At 45.1% G+C, this 23,738-nt stretch overlaps 1 protein-coding gene across 4 annotated transcripts in view; it reads right to left on the reverse strand.

Moving 5' to 3' along the window:
• The window catches only part of FBXW7 (F-box and WD repeat domain containing 7), a 1,581,903-nt gene that overhangs the window by 1,200,573 nt on the left and 357,592 nt on the right, over window positions 1-23,738 (reverse strand). The window lies entirely within an intron of this gene.

The raw sequence follows: 23,738 nt of genomic DNA on the forward strand, positions 1-23,738 counted from the left end.
CTTCCCAGCCTCGAGTAGGCTGTGAACTTGGATAGTCCAGGTGGCTATAATCTGTCCTAGATTACAGGTTCCTCAGCCTGTGTGGGTTACGTGCCTGCTCCATCCCAGCTCTTTACCCAGTGTTCTTTAACCCCTCCTGGGGAATTTGTGCGTTCAGCCCAATGTGGATTTTGAGCCTGTTTAGGCCAGTTTGCTGTCTCGCTTCTCTCAACTCTGCCTGGGATATTTAGGTTTTCAACCAGTCAGGGCTAGGGACCTGAATATCCCAGACTGTTCTCTGGTTTGTCTGAACCCCTCCTGGAGTTTTCCTGATGTGGTGAATCGTGGTGCCACGATCCCCACAAGAGACTTACCTGAGACTGCCTGGCGGTAGTATCAGCTCTACCCACTGGAATGGGACAGCGGCAGCAGTGGCAAAGATTATGACACGTGGCGGAACAATGGGACATCCACCCTTACCATACCCGTGCTGGAGCACTGGGATCTGTAAATGCGGCGTGTTCCACTCCGAAGGATAGAAATTGATGATATCTGATGGCAGAGAGTCACGGCAGGACCTCAGAGGAAAGGCCATAGTCTTTCTCTTCGCTAACACCAGGAAAAGCCCTGGATATTTTAAACACCATACAGCCTATGGGAGGAACTGGGATGAAATCCCCATAGAGGAACCAGGGGAAACGCAAGGGGTACTTAAAATAGAAAACTGAGCCCCAAGGCCCAGACAAATAATATTTAAAAAGAAGCGGTGGAAAAACGAATAAAGGAAATAAAGAAAGTGAAATCATGATTAAAACAGAAGCCCAACTGTCCAATCAGGAGAGAGAGCCTAACAAAAGAGGACCAAAATGTAAACACACAGCCTTCCAAATTCTGTAAGCAGGGCTTTCGTCAAATCATTAGCACACAGGATTAAGAGAAGTCTGGCTATAAAAGCAGAGCAAGCTCACTCTGAACATTTCTCAATCAAGGACAGGTTCCCTGTATTTTGTTCTAGATGCTGCTGAAGTTAAGTATAGCTGTATCCTCAAAGACGAGATGCGCCTTTATGAAGAAGCCTGGACTACCTTGGAGCACTGCCTGTCTGGAAGCTGCCTGTAGAGCCTGGAAGAAACTGATTGACCCAGAGGGAGGAAGGAGAGTGCCCCTGCAGCCAACCTAATCCTAAAAGGTGGAAGAGCTGACCTGCCTGGGAAGAGGCTAAGGCAACCCTTTCAGAAGATCCTGGTAGAGAGACCAGAACAGAAGCTAGTTCCCTGAAGAAAAGAGGGGCAAAGTAAAGAGAAAAAAGCCACCAAGTAAGAGGTGAGACTACCCCACGGTGGCGGTGAGAGGTTGGGGCAACATACGAAATAAAAGCGCGAGAGATTGCCAGAGGGATGAATCAACCAAAGAATTAAGATAAGGAACCAAAGCACAGGACCCATCTGATCTGTCAGACTCTGGACTACAACAGGACCGTGGAATCCCTCGGGTGCCTGGGAAGCAATACAAAGCAAACCCAGGAGGAAAAAACCAACAGATTAATGAAGTTACAACACTGTGGGAGAGTTCCCCCAAGGCAGGAGTGCTACGTGGCACACCCCCTGATGGCCTGAGATCGGACAGGAGCTGCAGTAACAAGAAGAGGGAGATAAATGGTGAAAAGAGGAAAACAACTCCTTCCTTTAGGTGGAAAAAGCTTTGGGGTTAAATAACTCCATCAATTCAGGGAGGACATCTTCCAGGCATCCTCGGGGAAGACGAGCAACAGAGCCGCTTATGTGAAAACTCAAACTGGGACCTATAGTTGCCTTTTAGGAGTAAGACCTCTTAGGGGAGGGTGATGGATCATGTTAAGAGGCCACCACGAACATGGCTGCGCGAGTCGCAAGTCCATTTCTCTGGGCATTCTGATCGCCCTGGAGATTACGGGCATCCAGGACACATTCAGGCGCCGTCATGATGACGCACCAGGAAGCGATGGGGCACGGAGCAGGACCACATGGCTGGGTGCTTTCCTCTAGCCATATGGTCTCGATCCGGCGCAGAGAACAGAAGGAGCTCTAATATAAACAAGGCTCATTCAGGAGATCACTGTTCTTGCAACTGACATGCTGCGTGACTTCTGGATGCAGGTTAGTTTTAGGAATTTAGGTGTTTAGAATATTTAGTTGAGAACTGCTTCTAGTGCTACTGGACTAGGTTCACAATGAACAACATTTCAATGTTGGTTTCCAGGTATTGACTTTCTTGTGTTATTACTTTTATCTTGATACCAGTTGATCTCAATTGCTGACTTGCTATAATTCTATGATTTAGCCATTCTGACAACTCACTATTTTAGGAAGATTTGTTTTAGAAAACCTTTATATTAAGTTGAGGATTAGTTGTAACAGGCTTATTTACTTTAAAGTGGTTGGTACTTTGGGCACTTTTTTGACTGTCGGTGAAGTGCACCTTAGGTTTATCTTATTCACACAGGGATGGACTTCTAAGGCATTTGTTTGAACACTTTGCTTTATTCCTCAAACCCGGTTTGGTCTTACGCTTCCTTAATTAAGAGTTTGCTTTAAAAAAAACAAAGTCTGAGACCCTTCTATTCGCCTTGTCGTTGCAATGTGCTCAGCCCGCCAAGGGCTAGGGTGCCTGGTTAGCCCAGTATAATCTCCAATTTATCTCAACCCCTCCTGGAGTATTCCTCTGCTTAGCACACCGAGCGCTAGGAGGCTGGTTAGGCCAGTTTGTTCCCTGGTTTGTCTCAACCTCTCCTGGGATAGGTGCGTGCTCAGCGCACAAGGAGTCATCTGTTTTCTTTGCTCTACTGCCTTCCCTTTCTGGGATTTTGGGACTTGTAGTCACATAGGGGATTATAGTATTGTTACCTTGCTTTCTGTCTTTTGGATTGTGTATGTTCGTAGGCCGGCTCAGATCTGCCTGTGGCCTCGCCTTCCACCACCTGCATCCAGTATGAGGTTGTATACCTCTTTTCCTGTGGCTGTGCTTCTCCCGAGTGTCAGGATCTCGGATGAGCCTGGTTCCAGGTCTCTGATCTGGCTTTGATCAGTGCAGCAATGCTTCCTGTGGCGGTTCCTCCTGTTCAGAATGGCCGGCCTCTCCGGTCCGATGCCTTGGCAGAAGGCAGACCTCCTGCTACTGCTTAGCGGTCTTCCACTTTGGTGGGATCATGCTCTCCAGTTTCTCTCCCTTATAGCAAGCGGCAGTGTTCTGCGGTTCCCCAGACTCTTGCATTTACTGTGACGCAGGAGATTAATACCGTAACGCTCTTTGCTTTTCTTATGGTCTTCACAATCACTGTGATGAGGGAGATCGAGCTTTCTTAAGGCTTTCACAATTCCCCATACACCTCCCGGGTCTCCTGCCACTTCCGTTACCTCTAACTAGCGGGTGCGCGTCACTGGTTCGTCCTGGGGTCATGGGTTGGCTTCTTTCCCATCAGCACTTTCAGCATTTCTCTTCCCAGCTTCTTATCTCGTTCTGTGGCTCCGTAGAGCCCTTGGTTTGGCAGTTCTACTGCTGTTTATGGACAACATGGTCCACCTCCCAGAGGTCATGCCACCGTCTGAATTATCCCAAGCTTCAAATGCAACGGCCCTTCACCCACTGCTGGATTGGTTCTTTGTCAGTTCTGCATCATCGACTGGACTGAGGACCAGTTTCTTGTCTTGGACTTCTCATCCCCAGGTTTCAGTTTCACAGGCTCGGCTGGCTTGGCTCTGGCTTCTCACCTTAGCAAGTCGTTCCTCTGTTTTTATCCTCTGTTGCTGGGTCCTCCCCAGCCGAGGATTAGTCCTTCCTTTGTTTCCAAGAGGTATTCTTTATGCCTCCTTGGGGCCAACTCTTCCCAGTAGTGGCTAGCTTCACTGAAGGAGTAGTTGTTATTGCTCCTTCACTCTTCTTCTAAGCACTATTGCCATTCTTCAGGTCTCTTTTACTCTTCCTCTTCTTAGTGATTTCAGGACTTGGTTGTGTAAAAGAAGAGGTTACAATCGCAAACAGTCATTTCTTCAGGTTGGACTTCTTGTGACAATGAGGGTCTCATAGGAAAGAGGATTAGGGAGTTTCTTCATGGAACGCGAGTCCTTATCCCTAAGAGGGGAGTCTCTCACCATGAGGTCCAGTTTACCACCACCCCCTATGGGGAATATTACATAACAGGCTCACCTCCCTAGCCTCACTGGGAAGGACTCCCCTTTGGGCAGAAATGACGAGAACCTGTGAATTGTCACACTACAGACCCCGGCAAAGCAGTAGGGTCACAGGAAGAAAGCCTCTGCTCTATTAAAGTTGAATATTTAACTGATCCTTTGTTTCACAGAATATTGGTGTCAGCAGATGTATTCAGCTGATAAAAATAGGAAAAGAAACACATATGAAATTCATAATGGATTGTACAGTAAATTGTACACCGGACAAATGCATTTGATAATTACAAGTGGGAAATACATTACTGGCTCTAGTTTTAGAACGGTTTGTCTGATTTGAAAACTAAAAATAGATATGAATATTGAGGGTGGGGAAGGAGATCCTCCAGGATGTTGCAGCATGAAATTGAATATTTTGCGGCATAAAATTGTATCCAATTAATGACTGCAGGGTGTAGGATTGGCAGGTTGCAAGAAAGAGGCTGCAAGAGAGCCAGGCTGTCATGGTTAGCACCTTTTGCATCGATTTAATAGGAAGAGAAACAGTGTTTACTTTACTCTGCTTTTTGGTTTGACGAGTGTGTCTATTTAATATTAATTTTATCGATCATTATCAGTTGTAATTGTAAAAATATTCCCCTCTATGTCCTCCAAGCACCTACACACCCAACTCATCAATTCCCCATCGCAACTTACAAACCTCTCACTCTGCCAGTCATGTGGATACTCAACTGTTCAAGTCCATGCCAAACTCCAAAACATGTTCCCCAATTCACAGCTTACGCACCCCAGTCCCTCCAGTAGTCTATAGTCCTTCATTCTCTCTCGCGCTTTCTGCATCTTGCATTTTTTCTCCAATTCTATCGCACTCTTCTCCCAACCTTACTCCCAAACTGCAGCTTGCTGCCTCTTTCTGGCCAACGGCTCCCTTTCTGCTTTCTGGACCACCGCTACCCCTGTAGCCTGTTATCGTTGCTTCCTGTACTTCTGCTCCTCCTCTGCTTTCTGGCCCAATGCTCCCTCTCCTCCCTCGACCACTGCTTCACCATCTGGCCCATCGCTCCCCCTCTCTCTTCTGTCACCCTCATTTTGTGATTCGTTAATTTTTTTAAATGTAGGTTTTGGGCAAGACCCTCAAAAAAAGAGCATCTAAAAATAGATCAGAGGATGTGCAGTTTTTAGCTGCTGAATTTTTGGAAACACCTTGTCATGCAATGCACGCCCCTTTGCATCTATTCAAAGCAGGCGCATGGGGTTGCCTTCGTTTTCTGCACGTTTAAAAACGCATCCCGAGTGCAAATTCGGGGTGCATTTGTAAATGTGCAGAAACGCCCTCTGATTTGTGCAAAGGCGTGACTAGGTAAAAAGCCATCTGAATGGGTGCATGTGAAATGCACCCATTTAGATATCCTTTGTGTATTGGGCTGCACCTTTCTTGGCTCAAGTGATGAGATGTGCTAGTCCTTTTCAATACTTGCGCCCACAAAGGTTTTGACAACATGGCCTTTTGTTCTTTTTTTTTTAAACTGCTGTTTTTGCAAAAAGTGCAGTTTTGCAGGTGTTTTTACAACAGCAATTTTTGCATTTTTTTAAAAAACACCAATTTGTGCTGCATTTTGCAGGATCGCAAAATTGCTATAAACTGGAGCATCCGATATATAAAATGTGTGAATTATGAATTCATTTGCACATTTTATAATGGGCAAAGCCACAGAAATAAAGGTTGTCTATGGATTTAGACTATTCTTGCAAATCTGAATATATAATTCTATTAATGACATACACCCATACAAAGAGTGATAAATGAAAGAAATATTTCAGTCCAATTTTGATTTCACACTCCCTTGGGGAGTTCTACCCGACCAGCCTTATGACAGAGAATTCAATGGGCCAACAAGTGGGTGTGTGTAATTGAACAGAACAGATCACTGACTTTGTCTAATCCAACATTGTGCACCAAATGCTGCTGCAGTGTGCAGTTTGCTGTGTATTACAACTCAAACACAAAGGAAGAGAGTGAAAATAGAGAGTCCAGAGAGGTGTGGAACAAACGCACATAAAATCCAAACTAAAATCATGTACAGTCCGGATCTTCCCTTCAGGTTTCTCATGACACTTTGGGAATCATGGCAAAGCAAGGACGTAGCGAAATTCAGTGGTAGTGGATTTGGGAAGATAGGGGACCTCTTTTCAGATGGGCAATTGCTCTCCTTTGAACAGTGTAGAGACGGGTATGATATGCAGACGGTTTCCTTTTCGCTATACGCACAAGTAATAAAGAAGATGGCTGTATTGTGAGGAGACATCCCAGGAAACTGGAATCTGATCCTATATTAAAGATGGTGCTGTCAATTATTGAGGGAAGGGGGGGCTATATAGAGACTATAAAGGGGGTCCCAAGAACGGATACCTCGGCAGGAATTGGGTATTAAAGCCAAATGCAAAAAAGATGTTGGGTTTGCAATACCCGAGAAAACATGAGTGCGAATTTGGAAACAAGTAAAAAGGTATTGAGGAAAGCAAGAGTCTGGTTGATCCAGTTCAACTATTTACATATGGTGTACATGACCCTAGCGGGATTGCACACCATTAACCTGCCTCATTGTTGTCCGCTGTGCAGGGAGAGTTCAGCAGGGTTTTGGCATATGATCTAGAAGTGCCCAGTAATCTCCACGTATTGGGAGGAGGTGGTTAACTCTGTAGTACATGGATCATACAAATGTACGTCATCCGTCTGCTTATGGGTACTGGTACCTGGGGAAAAAAGAGGGATAAAACGAGGAAAAAGGTGGTACAATTCATGTTGATTTTAGCTAAGAGACAGGTGGCTATCTCATGGAAAAGCTCTAAAGGCCCAGCGATACAACAATGGATTAAAGATGACCAGAGATGGGGTTTGGCTGAATCAGTATTGCTCCGTAAACAGCTCAAAGAAGATGGGGAAGAAGAGGAAGTGGCAGAAGATGGTGGGCAGGTAGATTGGGGCAGCTTCTTAACAAACTGATGACATATACAGATCTTGACCACCTTGAAAGGAATGGGCTGGAAGAGGATCTCAAAACAAAAAAGGGATCAGTATAGTAATGGGGGAGGGAATGGATGTTTGGTAGGCTGTGTAGGAGAAGGGTTGGGACAGGTACTGAGGGAAGGGGGCGGGTGAAATTGGAAATTACATCGTACACGAAGGATAGTTGAATAGAGGCATGTTTCTGGGGCTGCAGTTAGGGGGTATTGTGGGGCTATGGTATTGTAATGCTGCAATTGTATTGTTGTCTGTTGTAACCTGTATTTGGAAAATAAAAATAGATTTCCCCCCTCAAAAAAGTACATAGGAAGAGAGGAGAGTTTTGGGAAAACAGAAAAGGAGGAGAGCCTGTTCGACAGGAGAGCTGCAGATTGGGGTTCCACCTGGATGCACAGCTGCCAAGTTTTCCAGTTCCATACATGACACCCAGATTTAGGCCTGGTTTTCCCCATTGCATTCTGGGACTTGTATGCACCATGCTTATAATGGAAAAAATGACACTTCAAGTCTCATCATGCAATGGAAAAAAAGTAGGACTGGCTCGAGATGCCATGCATGCAAATGGGAAGCCTAACAGCTATTGGAAGTATCAAATGTAAAATGTCCTTAAAAGGGCCTTTTCCCCCCACATTGGACAGAAAACAGGGGTCTTTGCCAAGGCAGAACCAGATTAACAGAGGGATTTTGGGTGTAGGGGGACAGACTAAAAGGAAGAGCTGTCTGAGGCCAGTCGGCGTCCCTTACTTGTCCTGGGCCTTTGAAAGAAACAAAAAGTGAGTATTAGGGCCTCAGATGTAGACAACTTTTCCAAGAACTAATCAAACCTCACATAGCAAATAGAAGCACTGTGAGTAACCAGCTAAATCACTGAAGGGGGAATATAGTGCAAGGATATGTGCGTTACGATTTATACTTAAAATTGAAATCCTACATATCGTCATAATAGCACATTTCTCCTGGAATGTGTGCGCTTTGGTGGCATTCGACATGTCCAATTGAAATCTGGAAAGATCAACCTTTTGATTGGTGATTGAAAGTAATTGAAGTCCATTCCTTAATGAACACATTGAACAGGGGTATGTGGAACGTGAACCAGAATCCTTTAGAATAGTGCAAGAGTTGGGCTCTGCTGCCTCAGCATTCCAAAGGAAACTGACCTCAAGAGTAAACCAAGCTTTTACATTTATTTGCAACCAATCCAACATTACACTATATGCCAAAATAGTATTAATGCTCAAGCTAGGAATCAATAGTTTATCACATACCTGTGAGACATTTTAGATTTAAAGCAGTCCAGAAATCGGTGAATTATATCAAAGAAACATATTTTCCTGATGGCAACAGTTGCTAATAGTTTCAGTGAAAACTAACTAAACTGTTTTGTTTCCAACTCTATTCTGAGAACTGCTTCACCTTTTGATATCAAGGGGCAGGGGTGCTAGAGATGAATAGAATTATATGCTGTAGATTAATGGTTATGCAAATGTTAAATACAAATTGTCAATTTGTGTCTACACATTGTGAAGTATTTGCGCTTGTCTAGAATAGTCATTCAGGATGTTTGTGTGGATTTGAATGAAAACATTAGTGAGATAACAGCAGACATGTTGCATTTTCCTTTATGTTGACAATCTTCTGGTATTTATTTGAAGTATTGTGGGTGATCTGGCCAGCTTAGGGATCACCTTTAATTCATTATTTTAAATAAAGCATAATATTCAGATTAAAACAAGACTTTTTATTGTCCCAGATTGTGGAGTGGGTTTGATGCAGTGCGGGTTATGTAACCAGGGATGTTACTCCGTAGGAAAAAACCAACCAAGGGAAAAGTAAACACATTTCACAGATATACCTCATTAGATACAGATTGTGTAAACTTCAAATAAACTGATCAAGATAGATGATTAGTTGAAGTAACCATTTAAAACCGCTGAAAGAAGTTAGTGTGCATATGTTCGAAGGACAACAATGATTACTGTGGGATGCTTTAGCTGATGGTGCTGCCAAAATCAAAGGAACTTGCCCTTTTAAGAAATGTGACGAACCCAAGGAGTTTGTCCACTCTCCTCAAGATGGAGCCACCCCCTTTGGGACAAGGGAGGTGAACCCGCTACACTTGACACCCCCCCCCTAGGGGACAGGGCAAGTAGGATTCCAGTGTGGATGACCCCGCCCCCCTCCCTTTAGGGGACAGGAAATCCATAGAAACAGGTGAATGTTGTATCCCTGCTGAGGCCCTTTCTCCTATACAACATTGTATTTCAGTAAATTCAGGTAAGCTCAGCTGATTGAGCGCTCACTGCTGCAATCTGTGTGTGACATGCAGGTCGCAGGTTCGAATCCCAGCAAGGCCAACTCAGCCCTTCATCCTTCCTAGGTCAATAAATGATATTGTATAATAGGTGATATTGTATGTAAATATGTTCTATGTAAAGCACTTTTGGTCACCCTACAGGCTAATCATAGTAGAGCAATATTTTTTTATCAATAAAAAGTGAGTATTTAAGCCCATTCAGCAAAACCGTACTGTCTCCCAATTGACTTATTAAAAAGCCCAGTAATGGTCCTGGTTTGGAAAATGCTTTATGGTCTTGTACCAGACCATCTGTCTGACTTTGTAAACTTATAAACAGCTTTCCCTTTGGTTAATTTCTAATGCTAAAAGAATAAGCCTGCTTTTTTTCTCCAATACAGGTGTCAGGATTCAGTCCCTGAAACACCTTAGAATAATCTTTGGGAGATCAAATCGTGTTCTCAGACTTTAAAAGGAATTTATAAAATCTTGCTTGTGCAGTACGTCAAATAGAATAACTCTTGTTAGCTGGATGTTTCACCCAACCCTGTATTTCACCTGTTACTTTTGATTGGCAGCTTCTTTAGTCGCAATTGTATTTCAAGTGAGTTGTAATATATCCTGTTTTTAAATATGTTAGTTATTTTCAGCATCTTAAAATTACATTTAGTGGCGTTTCACTTTGCAAATGTTAAACACAAACAGTTCCCAAAAGTAACTGATTTGCCCACTTTTTATTTCTTGGATGAGGGTGATTTTTGCGTGATTATCAATACCACAATAATTGGGCCTCAAAAGTGACATCCATCTTGGTCCATGCTTCCTGATGAATGAGAGATGCATTAAAGAGGACTCATAATACCGAGAACTGACCCAATCTTAAATTCCATCAGGTTCACAGTAGGTTTAAACTAATTCTGTAATCGGTAGGTGTGCAAATGGCACAATCACACCAGATGCATTACTAAATAGTCGTTTCTGCAAATGTCAAATTTTCATTGAAACTCTCAAACATTGGATATTGGACTGCAAAGCTCTCTGTACAATTAGACTGACTGATTTTGTTAAGGAAAAAGAGTTTTTGCTCAGATTATTCCAGAGAGTTGCTTTGGTGTAGACTGATGTGGGGATCGAATAAATCATTGATTGTTGCGCTAGTACTTTTTTTGCACGGTACAGATTTTAATTCTATGACAAGACGGAGGCAAGCATTATGCTTAACTCTTATTTTGCCACCAACACAGCAATTCAAATTTTAATAAACTTTTTTAAAACAAATGTTTTTTGCTTTCAGTGAAAGAAATCTTTAGTTTAAAAGTTTGTCTTTCCTTTCTAAAGGATCTCTACCGATCTCCTGCAAGTTCCATGAGCCTTTTGGTAAACTGTAGTCCTTCATCCACCAATCCGGTGTCAGACCCTCCTATAAGGACTACCAGCCCAAAGGTCCCTTCCTCTTTCTTTATGCTGCCGACATACAGATAAGTGTTTATTTTCTAGTGCCTATTTCAGGGCTCGTTTTCGTTAGAATGTGCGAGCTATGATGGATTGATGTAGCGTTTATAGCGCAGCGCTCATATTAAAAAAAAAAAAAAAAAAAATATATATATATATATATATATATATATATATATATATGTATAAATTATATTTTGGCAGTTAGTACTTTCATCTGTGATTAGTATTCGAGGCAGCGGTGCCTTCGCGCCCACTCCCACTTGTCTTACAACGGCTCCATAGAGCGCGGAACAGATAAATCGACCCGAGACTCGGGTAGCTGCGGAGGCGGAGCCGCGGGCGCTCTCGCCTGTGTAAGGCATCCGGCCCGCTCCACAGAACGACGCGCGGCAGGCGCGCGCTAGGACCCTGAGGGAGCGGGAGGCCTCAAGCTTTCCTGTCTTCCCCCGGGCCCTTCCGGCGTTCACAATACGAACGCAAGCGAAGGAAAAGTGTTGTGCGTGGTGCCCAGAGTTAAAAAAAAAAAAAAAATATGTTAATTGAAGTTATATTTGTGATTTTGACGCGGAGCACGTGCTAAAGAGCAGAATTTTTTTTTTTTTAAAAAGGGAAACCATGCTCTTCACGTGGCTCTTTACGTGGCTCCAGAAGGACTGCAGCTTACAGCTGCCTCATTCAGTGGGTTTAATCCATTGCAGTCGACTCAAAGACGTTAGCATTGCTAACACAAGGACAATTATGGCCCACTATGAAGGGGAACACTCCACAACTCCTGAATATACAGAGGAAGAATGGGAGGAGGAACCCTCTCCCCAGGAAACTGAGCTGTCCCTCAGCTTTAATAAGGTATTGGGAGAATCCCTATCTCCAGCGGTGACTGAAGGAGTGCAGCCTATTGCTCAAAGACTTGACATGCTTGAAGCATGGATACTTCAAAAAGAGCAGAAATCCCCTAGGAAAAAGAGGGCGCTTAGCCCAGGCGAAGGCCCGTCGACTGGACACCCCCATAGTGGGGTTGAACCCTGGTGTAAGGCTCGGAAGAGCAAGGACTCTGACCCCCCCTGAGCAAGGAAAGGAGGGTCGACCAGGACCCCCACAAGGCAGACGATCCCGTCGCAAGATTAAAGAAGGCTTTCCTGGCAAAATCAACAGAATGCCAGCCCAGACCCCCTACCCCAGGGGTGAGTAATATCGGGGATATAGATGAGGGCTACTCGCCTGATGATGAAGGGGGGAGAGGAAGATAACTCTCCAGGGCACCCCGCGGCAGGAGAAGAAGAAATTCCGGACCAGGAGGAAGACACGAACGATATGTTCGATCCGGAGGCCATTAGGCACCCAAAATCCACTGAGTGCCTTCCCTCCCCAAAAGTAGCGCTCTATATGGCGCAACATATTCGCAAACCGCTAGATAGAGAAGTGAGATCTCGCATGAGAGCGGAATGTCCTCGTCCAGACAAGCTATCCGAGACCCCCGATCTGGACCCGAAAATGGTTACCTTCGTAACAAAAGTTTCCAAAGATATCAGGAAGGGCGTGGATAGAGCGTGGAAAGGGTGCCAAGACAAAGTGCTGGACTTAGCAGGCCCACTGGCTAAGAAAGCCAAGGACACTGGAAATCCCATAGACCCTATGGTTCTAGCTAACTGGGCGCAAAGAGCCATGTGCTTCTTGGGAAACGCCAACTGCGCCCTCTCTTCAGAGAGGAGAAGGGCAGTGCTCCTGAAAATTGACTCTAAGTTAAGCGACCTAGCGTCGTTTGAAGCGGGGCAAGGAGCAAAAGGTCTGCTTTTTGGTGAAGCCTTCGCGAAAGAGATGTCGCAGTTCGTGGGAACTTATTCAGCCCTCGAAAAAGCTCAAAGCTCTATTAAAAGAATATTCCCAGGACGTGTTTTTTCAGGGACCGGACGCCAAAGGGGCCGAGTGTCCGGTCGATATTCCTTTCACCGCAGGCCCCAAGGAAACAGAGCACAATATTGGGAGGGAAGGCAAGATGCTTTTTTCCCCACCAGAACAAGGTTTCCAAGAGGTCGCAGGCACCCCACCAGAACAAGGTTTCCAAGAGGTCGCAGGCACAGAGGAGCCTACAGACATGCAGGAGCCACTGGCGGTGAGTACCACAAATGTACAAGTGGGGGGCAGGACCCTACAGTTTCTGAGTGCTTGGCATGCATTATCCAGCGATGTTTGGGTCTTGGACGCCGTAGCAGGCCTGCGCATAGATTTTCTAGGCGACCCCTTTCAAGGCCAAGAGCCGCAACCAATGCACCTATCGGGGCAGGATGCAGCACTTCTGCAGAGCGAATTAGTGAAACTTCTCCAAAAGAATGCAATACAACGCGAGACGCAATGTTCTCCGGGGTTTGTAAGCAATATGTTTCTTGTGCGCAGAAAGGAGAAGATTCGCCCAGTTATCAATCTAAAAAGCCTAAATTAATGGCTTAAGTACAATAATTTCAAGATGGAAGTAATCCATCTTCTCAGAGACCTAATGCGTGAAAAGGATTGGCTAGCGCGCCTGGATCTGAAGGATGCGTATCTTACAGTGCCATTAGCAGAAGCTCACCGCAGATACCTTCGTTTCCGCTGGAACAAGGAGCTGTGGCGCTTCAAATGCCTTCCTTTCGGTCTCGCCTCAGCCCCATGGGCCTTCAACAAACTGATGAGGCCAGTAGCAGCAGATATAAGGGAAAGAGGTATTCAGATCATAATCTATCTGGACGATATTCTGATCCTAAACCAGAACAAATGCTCTCTAGTCAACGATGTGCGTTAGGTGTTCACCTTACTATCTTCTCTGGGGTTTCTGGTGAATCTCGACAAGTCTCAGTTACAGCCACTGCAGAGAGTAGATTTCCTGGGGTTCACCATAGACACGGTGAAAGCGACTCTAGAACGTCCGAGTCAGAAAGTGAGAGCGATAAAGAAGGAGATCCCTAGCGAAGAAAGTCATCTCTCTTCGATATCTAGCCAGGATTGTAGGCCTTCCTGCAGCTTCCATTCAGGCTATCTTCCCAGGGCCCCTGCATTACAGAGCCCTGCAGAGGCTCAAGACCAGACATTTACAAGGAGGGCTGGGCTACCATCAACTGATAACCCTAGACAGCGAAGCAATCTCAGAGCTCGACTGGTGGCTTCAAAACATGGAAGCCTGGAACGGTTGCGCAATATTCAGCGACGTGCCAGAGCTCATAATAGAATCCGATGCGAGCAGGGCAGGACGGAGGGCAAGATGCGGTTAGATAGAGATAGGAGGAAAATGGTCAGAGAACGAGTTACAACTGCACATAAACTGTCTCGAACTGTTAGCAGGCTTGTTCGCAGTTCAGACTTTCACCAAGGGCAGAGTCAAGTGCGCTGTGGTGCTAAAGATGGACAACGTCTCCGCAGTACGTTACATAAACAAACTGGGAGGCACCAGATCAAAGATGCTGGCAGAGCTAGCGAAAGACTTCTGGCACTATTGCCTCCAGCATCAGATAGCAGTGGCGGCGGAGTATCTGCCGGGAACTCAGAACAGCATAGCGGACTGGAACTCTCGGTACCTGACAGATTCCAGCGACTGAAAGCTGTTGCCCCAAGTCTTTCACACGTTAAACAGAGTGTGGGGTCCCCTACACACGGATCTGTTTGCATCCAGACTGAATGCACAGATTCCCAATTACTTCAGCTGGAGAATGGACCCGGGTGCAGCGGGAACAGACACGTTCCTACAGTCGTGGACAGGGGCAGTTCACTATGTGTTTCCTCCTTTCATAATGATCACTAGACTTCTAGCGAAGGTGCGCAGAGACCAAGCAGAGCTGGTACTAGTGGTCCCCCTTTGGAGATCTCAGCCTTGGTTTCCAGTAGTGATGGAACTTTCCTCGGATTTTCCGAGGAGGATCCCTCATCGCCCGGACCTCCTCCTCAGCCCATCCGGCCAATATCACCCTCTAGTAGAGGCGGGCTCCCTGCATCTCATAGCGTGCAGAATTTCAGGAGAAGAAGGGAACTGCCAGGTATTTCGCAGATCGCTGCAGACTGCATCAGAGATTCCTGGGCGCCTTCCACTTTCAGGAGCTATAGTTCGGCATGGGGTGCCTGGGCGCGATGGTGCGCAAACTTGCAGTTGGATCCCGTTTCAGCACCTGTAGTACACGTCCTTAATTTCTTAGCGGACAAATTTCTCGAGGGCTGTGTTTACAGGACCTTAGGAGTTTATAGATCCGCTCTATCCGCAGGACATGACAGAGTGGAAGGAGCTCCAGTGGGAGAACATCCAAAGGTTCACAGGTTGCTGAGGGGGGGATTAGGCTGAAGAGGCCGCCTGAACCCAAATACTCTTCCCTATGGGACGTTCGGGACGTCCTACAGTTATTTATGAGATGGCCAGAGAACAGTCAACTGTCCAGGTCGCAGCTTTCAGGGAATTGGCGATGTTGCTCTGTCTGACAGCATGCCAGAGAGTTTCCAACGTAAAAGCATTAGAGATAGATAGAAAGATCTTCTATCCGGAAGGGATTGCGTTTACTATAGTGCAAAGAACGAAATCAGACTCCAGAGTGATTTCCTATCCCTATTTCCCCGAAAACAAGAAGTTATGCGTTGCGCAATGCATTAAAGACTACGAGAAGGCGACAGCGCTTATTAGGCCGCAAGGCGTCACTCAACTGCTAATTGCGCATAGGAAGCCCCATCATGCTATAGCTACGTCGACAATTGCTAGATGGGTGAAAGAAGTTATGCAGTGGGCTGGTATAGATTTAACCCTTTTTGGTGCTCATTCTGTCAGGGGTGCAATGGCTTCTAGGACCTTCGCAGGAGGAGTGTCTCTACAAGACATCATGAAAGCAGCCGATTGGTCCTCAGAATCGACTTTTAAGACTTTCTATTTCAAGCCAGTCTCAGAAATGGCTAGCAGGGTGGTACAGAGCTTTGAACAAGCATAATGCTCGCCTCTGTCTTGTCATAGAATGAAGATTGCCCATGCTAACTCCACTGGTCAGTCTTGATTCTATTAAAGACAATGAGGCGAGCATTATATCCCACCCAAAAGAATGCGAAACATACATATAAGATTTGCATTGTTGAAGGTTGTGAAACTGTTTAAATGGTAGCAGAGTATCGCATTCCCCCCCTTACGTCATTTTTGTGTCTCTTCTAGGAGATGAACAGAAGCCCGCATGATAACATCACGAGCTTAATCGGAAGTGATATCAGTTGTCCCGTTGGACCTGTTGGATGGCAAGTTGTAATCTCTGTTGCATCGAAGAAGGAATGTTAAAGTTGGAACGTTTACTGACTGGAGGCTTTTCTGCAGACAAAGAAAGAGGAAGGGACCTTTGGGCTGGTAGTCCTTATAGGAGGTTCTGATACTGGATTGGTGGAGGAAGGACTACAGTTTACCAAAAGGCTCATGTAACTTGTAGGAGAGCGGTAGAGAGCCTTTAGAAAGGAAAGACAAACTTTTAAACTAAAGATTTCTTTCACTGGAAGCAAAAGAAACATTTGTTTTTAAAAAAAAGTTTAGTAAAATTTGAATTGCTGTGTTGGTGTCAAAATAAAAGAGTTAAACATAATGCTTGCCTCCTCGTCTTTAATAGAATCAAGACTGACCAGTGCAGTTAGCATGGGCAATCTTCATTGTTGTTAATTGATAATCGTCTGTTTTTGATGTACTGTGGAATTTATTGCTTTGTACCTTTTATCTTCTATGAACTTGAGGAAATGTTCATTTGTTTTCTATTTTTACTGTGTTTTTTGTGTAAATTAAGATTTTCTTGTTTGATCTTATTTATGCTTTGTAAATTTGTGAAAGGTATTCTGCATTTTCATGGTTGTATTTTATGCAGTATTGACAATGAAATGGCTACAATTTAGATGGTTTCATGGTACTGGTGCCGGTAACTGGATTGGCGATGTAGTGCCCTCTGATTCTGTAGATGTCCCAGAGGGGGTGATCCAGTGTAAGGCTGGGTCAGCACCCTTCTACCAACACCCGCCAGTGGGTTTGAGGTAACAATAGGAGAGCTGTGTTCCTTGACATCAAGTTGTGGATTTCCCGCAGGGGACGCAACCAATCATTGCCCCGTTTGACGACATCATCAAGTTTTCTACAATGAAATAACTTTGAATGTGCTTCTCAGCTGGAGAAGGGGAGCCATGTGCCTTGTGCGGAGGAGTGTTATCAAATCATAAATGGAGTTCAAATAGAAACATTAACACGTTTCGAGATAACCATCTTTTCTTCTTGAGCCGAAATTGAACAGTAAAACAACAATATGGATGGAAAGTAGATCAGTTTTATGCCTTACAATCAAGCATAAGAGATTTTAAAAAATAACAATCTAACATCAAAAAACCTGAGGAAATCCCCCAACAAGAGATAGAGAAGATCCAGAGAAAATGCTAGCAATTTATTAGAGTACAACCAATAGTGTGGGCGATCACAGAGACCGGTATGTCATTTTGCATATCATCCATCTCTGGCTAATGCTTCTGCTGTTCAGCCAAAACATCTCCTGAAAGATACTAGTGACCTATGTGGTGAGGACAAAAGTCCCACTAAAATCAAATCTTCTACCGCAGTCCTTGTCCAAAGTGTCTGACACTTCTATAAATATATTCACTGTGACCCTGTATTTAGAGAACTTTAGGCAGAGTTTCACAAAGAAATAGACGTACCATCATTAAAATGCCTGAAGATACTTCTTCTAGGGGTGATGAAATACTGTGTTCTGATCCTCTGTTAACAAGACTGGAAAACTATCCTTAGGCGGGAACCCTAACTGTGAACAAGGCATTTAAATATCAATAAGGAGCTCTTGTGTCTGTAGTGTAGGCAACAAGAATCATTCAATACAATTGGTGTCCCCCATTTAAAGCAACGCAGTCTTCTATTCACAAACGTCCCAATACAAAGAATGTTTACAAAAGTACCCTCAGGATTAAATTCTTATCAGTCCCTAATCTCAGCTATTCAACAAGGTTGTGATCTGTCAAATGTATGGGTAATACTAAAAACACTATCAATCTCAATCTACACTAGAGATTATTCTAAGGAGGATAAAAACAGAATGAGAGCCATAATGACAGCATTCCTAAAGCGGACTCACCTTTCTTGCTGCAAGAATGGAATAAGCAATTCCCAAGCACTGCATGTCCTTTATTGACTAGTGCTAAAAGCGTGTCTCCTTTATTGTATATGCAGTAGCAAGCTCCGGTGAAGATCTATGAGAAAGCACATCAGAGGTGCGGCTACTGAATTATATACTCTTTTCAAGAAAAATGTTCATAGAAGTACAGTGTAAAGACACGGCATGATTCTCACCTGTGAGCACAATATTATATCGTAGCTAACATAATGAGATTCAAACGAACATCGATATTGTTCTCTATATTCGTTCTGAGAAAGCTGCGCGCGTGTCAGTAAACAGAGAAGCTGAGCCCGTCGCGCGCTCCCACGTGGGTTTCACAGTCGTCAGGGCAATCCTGCAAGACACCAGAAAACCAGCGCATGCATCAGGACCCTGTGTGTTGTGTATGAGAAGTAAAAACTAAAGAAGGACTAAACACCATTGTGTGCTGCTGATCACCGCCTAGTTCCCCTGTTAGGCTGTGTGTATTATGGGTGCCATCTTGGAATGACTGATAGTATAGGCATATACATCCAGAGAATATGTCAAACTACTCCAGCTCTAAGCACAAATAGCGCAAATGCAAAGTATCTTCATGGTCATTAATGCAATGAGAGATTATAGACTACTGATTGCAGATAACACATGTTGCTAAGGTATAGTTGTCCCTGAAGCTGCAAAATTTAAAACTGCCTATTGAAGGAAACTCATGTTACTCAATTGTAATTGCGTGTGGAACTACATAGATTTAGCCACTAGCCGAAGTCACGTGTATCACCATTTACCCTTCATCTGGCTCTGCATAAATTACATCATGGTCTCGATAGTAGAAAAACTGCCCATTTGTACCCTCTATGAGTCACCACTTTTAATGTATACAATTTTCCTCGGTTAGCCAATATTACCATAAAACCGTGACAGGTGGGCCGGTAAACTATCCACGGACTTGCACTATTTTAACAGATGTTCCACCGCCAACATGTGCATTGTCTTAATATCAATGCTCTATACTCAATGTCCAATGTTGCTAAATTATACCAACGAATGGTTAGAGGTGGGCCGGTAAACAGTCCCCGGACAGCCACTTTTTAACAGGTGTTCCACCTTGTAGTACGGTCTCTTATCTTGTCCAGTATTACGTGGTAGCTAGCTTCTAGATCTGTTTGGATGTATATTAGATGACACATCTAAGGGAGAACTCTTCATTGAGTCCCTTTTGGATTAAGGGTGTCTAGGAGATATATCCAGAACTTTTCTCTGCGTGCGAGGATAGACTGATACTCTCCCCCTCTGTATGGTTTCTTGACCACTTCCAGAATTTGGAATTTAACTTGAGCTACTGTGTGGTGATTTTCAGTGAAGTGTCTTGCTAGGGGCGATTTAGCATTTTTTGTTGGATTTATGTTCGGTAATTCTGTCTTTAACATGTCTGGTAGTCTAGACCATATACAATTTGCCACAGGGGCATTTCATCGCATATATGGCACCTACTGAAATGCAAGTGGCAAAATCTCTGTTTGTATTTTTTACCCATGTGTGAATGTGCAATTGTTTCGCCTTTAATCACATTTTTGCAATGTGAGCAACTCAAGCAGGGGTGAGTGCCCTTCCTTCTTGTACTCAACAACAATTGTTTCTCTTTCGGTGGTTTCTCAGCTCTCACCAATTTATCTCTTAAGTTTAGACCTCTTTTAAAGGCCATCATTGGAGCTTTGGGAAATAGTTTATGGAGGAGTGGGTCACTCTGCAGGACACCCCAGTGTTTGTTAATGGATCTCCCTACTTGGAAGCTCCGTCGTGAATACTTGGATATATGGAGCAAGGGCGTCTCTGTTTTTTGTTCGTGGAGTCAGCAAGTGATCTTTACTCACACTAGATGACCTCTGTTTAGCTTCCTTTAGGACAGAGTGTGGATAACCCCTCTTCCCAAATGTGTCCAATAGTTTTGTACATTCAATGTCAAGTCACGCTGGATCTGAAATGATCCTCTTAAGTCTTAAAATTTGACTGTATGGTAAGCTAGCAAACATGGATTTTAGATGAAAGCTTGTGAAGTATAGAATGTTATTCACATCAGTTGGTTTGTGGTAGACATTAGTAGTAATCTGATTATCTTTAATTTCCAAGCAAACGTCCATGAAGTGTAGGGATGGTGTCCCAATTTCCATTGTGAATTTGATACCCTGATGTACTGAGTTTAAATGATTAAAAAAGGTGGTCAATTCTTCTGGTGTTCCACACCAGATACCAAAGTTGTCATCTATAAAGTGCTTCCGTATTAGTATCTTAGTCAACCATTCCGCATTGTCTAATACATGCATGTGCTCAAATCTGTACATAGGTGTTTGCATACAAAGGGACCATTGCTGACCCCATTGAGGTACCAGTGGCCTGGAGGTATAAGTTACCCTGAAATAGTTATTGAGTATCGGACTCAAGAGTTTCATGATGAATTGTGGATCTCCTTTGGTTGCTTGTGAGTTAAGTAAAAGCCATTCTACCGCTTGGATACCTTCCTCATGTGGAATGGATGTGTATAAACTAAGACATCCATACTGAACAATACACATTCTGAGAAGAGTGCTGTAATTTCTTGAATGCAATTAAGGAAATCTGTGGTGTCTTTCAGATACGTTGTGATATCCTAAATTAATGGTTGTAATAATTGATCAATGTATACGGACAAAGGATAGAATATGCTATCAGTACTGGGTCAGCAAAGGCCTTTATGTACAGATTTGAGCACATGCATGTACTAGACAATGCGGAATGGTCGAGTAGAACAAGTTACTTTCTTACCTGGTAACGTTCTTTCGATGGGATGGTCCGACGACGTATTCCATATCTATGACAGTAATCACCACAGCTGTGCTGCTTCGGAAAATCTTTCGGCGTCTGCGTCCTGCGTCGATGACGTCGATACGCTGTCCTCGAGGGCCTCCATCAAACCGACGTCACCGGATGTTATAAGTAGGACGCACGATGCCCTTAGCCTCAGTTATAGTTTTTTCCCAGAACGTGTGGCACCAATCTTCTGCCAGTATGACCACAGAAATCCTTGCGGAAACATAAGCTGCAATCGTATAAGAAATTCTTTAGCAGGGCAGGTAGGGAGGGAGCGGTATGGAATACGTCGTCTGACCATCCCATCAAAAGAACGTTACCAGGTAAGAAAGTAACTTGTTCTTCGAGGGAATTGGGTCATCCAATGTATTCCATATCTATGACAGACTCCCAAAGCAGTACCAACGTATGGAGGAGGGAAAATAATTTAGAATATAGAAATTTAGAATGCCCAATTAAATAGCAGAGTAAAGGACCGCCTTGCCAAAGGCCAGATCCTGCCTATGGATAGAATCTAGGGAGTAGTGTCTTACAAAATTAAGAACCGAAGCCCATGTGGCTGCTTCACAGATGTTACGAATAGGAATACCCCTCTGCAGGGCAGTAGAGGCAGCCAGACCCCTAGTAGAATGGGCCCTTAAGCCTACCGGAGGCTCCTTACCCGCCAAGCGGTAACATTCAGAAATTTCCAAGATAATCCATCTAGACAAAGTCTGCTTAGTAACAGCTTGTCCCAAACGCCTTCCAGCGTAACCTATAAAGAGCTGATCGTCCACTCTGACCCGGGACATGCGTGAAATGTAGAAACTTAAAGCTCTCCTAGGATCCAACCTATTGATCCTCTCCTCTTCCTTACCAGGATGCATAGGAGGATAACATGCCGAAAGAATGACCCTCTGGTTTAAATGAAATTCCGAGACAACCTTCGGAAGAAAGGAAGGACGAACTCTAAGGACAACCCTGTCCTTATGAAACACCGTGAAGGGTGGCTTAACAGAAAGTGCCTGCAACTCACTCACTCTGCGAGCGGAAGTGACCGCAACTAAAACACAGTTTTGAGGGTTAACAATGTAAAGGCTCAAATGGAGCACCCATTAGGAATTTTAGAACAAGGTTGAAATCCCAACCGGGCACCTGGAAAGGTGACGGCGGAAACACATTAGTGAGCCCTTTGAGAAACTGAGAAATTAAAGGAATCTTGAAATAAGAACACTCCTCAGATGAGCTCTTAAATCTGGACAGCGCCGCCAGGTAACCTTTAATGGTACCCACTTGCAGGCCCTTGTGGGACAACAAAAGCAAAAAAGACAGAACCACAGGAATGTCACATGAAAAAGGAACCACATTCTTAAACCTGCACCAGTCGCAGAACATTCTCCCCCGGCAACGGTACAGGGACTTGGTTGCAGGCCGTCTGGCCGAAAGCAACACCTCCATCACGTCTTCAGGGAGGTCCCAATCCTTATACCCCAACCTTTCAGAAGCCAAGCGTGAAGGTTGAGGGATCTGACCTCTGGATGGAGAACCTGACCCCCCACCCTCCCGTGAGAGCAGAGCGTGTCGGTAGGGAAGATGACGTGGAGGGCAGATGGACAAGTCGAGAAGGTCCAGGTACCACGTTCTCTGGGCCCATGCCGGAGCAATGAAGATCATCCGGGAACCGAACCTCTGCAGCACTTGCGGAATGACGGGGACTGGAGGAAACGCGTACAGCAGTGGGAAGGACCACTCCACCACGAACGCGTCCACCCTAAGGCTCCTCTTGGAGGAAATTCCTGCGAGCAGACCTTTTTGCACTTCCGGTTGACACTGGAGGCGAAGAGATCCACTTGTGGGGTCCCCCAAAGGGCGAAGATCTCCAAGAGAATCTCCCCAGCCAGCTCCCACTCGTGAGAGATCACGCTCTGTCTGCTCAGAGCGTCCGCCATCTCGTTTTCATCTCCGGCCAGATGAACTGCTGAGATCAAAATTTCCTGCTGGATGGCCCAGAACCAGAGCTGCATCGCCTCCCTGCACAGAGGAAGTGACCCTGCCCCCACCCCCAACCCCCTTTTTGTTAGGTAGTGAATGGCCACTGTGTTGTCCGACAGAATCAGGACATTCTTCCCTCACACAGTCGGCAGAAAAGCCTTCAGGGCAAGCCTGACAGCCCTCAGCTCCAATAGATTGATATGGAGTCTGGACTCCGACGGAGACCAACGACCGCTGTCAACTCGTTGGCATGAGCTCCCCATCCCGTGCGGGACGCGTCCGTCACAATCGTCACGCCAGGGCAGCCAAAATGGAGCCCACCTCATCAGATTACCTTCGACGGCCCACATCAGAAGGTCCTGGGCGACCGATGGCGGCACCTGAACGGGGTCCGACATCCTGCCGGACAACTGTGACCACTGCATCTTGAGGGCCCATTGCAGAGATCTCATCTGCAACCTGGCCTCTGGCACCAGAAGAATGCAGGATGCCATGAGGCCGAGCAACCTCAAGAATTCGAACGCCAGGAGACTCTGGGCATGTTGAAACTTGTGCACCATCTGCAGAATGTGATGAGCCCTAACCTGGGGAGGAAAACACTGCCCCAGGGACGTGTCGAGCACTGCTGCAATGTACTGGGGCCGCTGAGTTGGCGTCAAGTGGGACTTTAAGTTGAGGGAGAAGCCCAGCTTGTGAAGGGAGTGGCAGGTGACGGACAGATGATCCAGAACTTGCTCGGGAGAGCGCGCCCTGATCAACCAATCGTCCAGGTAGGGATAGACGTGAATCCCCCCCCTTTCCTGAGATACGCTGCCACCACCACCATGACCTTGGTGAAAACCCGTGGGTCAGAGGTCAATCCGAACGGCAGGACCTGAAACTGAAAGTGC

The sequence above is a fragment of the Ambystoma mexicanum genome, chromosome 6q (genome assembly GCF_040938575.1).
Source record: "Ambystoma mexicanum isolate Mex_15411 chromosome 6q, UKY_AmexF1_1, whole genome shotgun sequence".
Lineage (NCBI taxonomy): Eukaryota > Metazoa > Chordata > Amphibia > Caudata > Ambystomatidae > Ambystoma > Ambystoma mexicanum.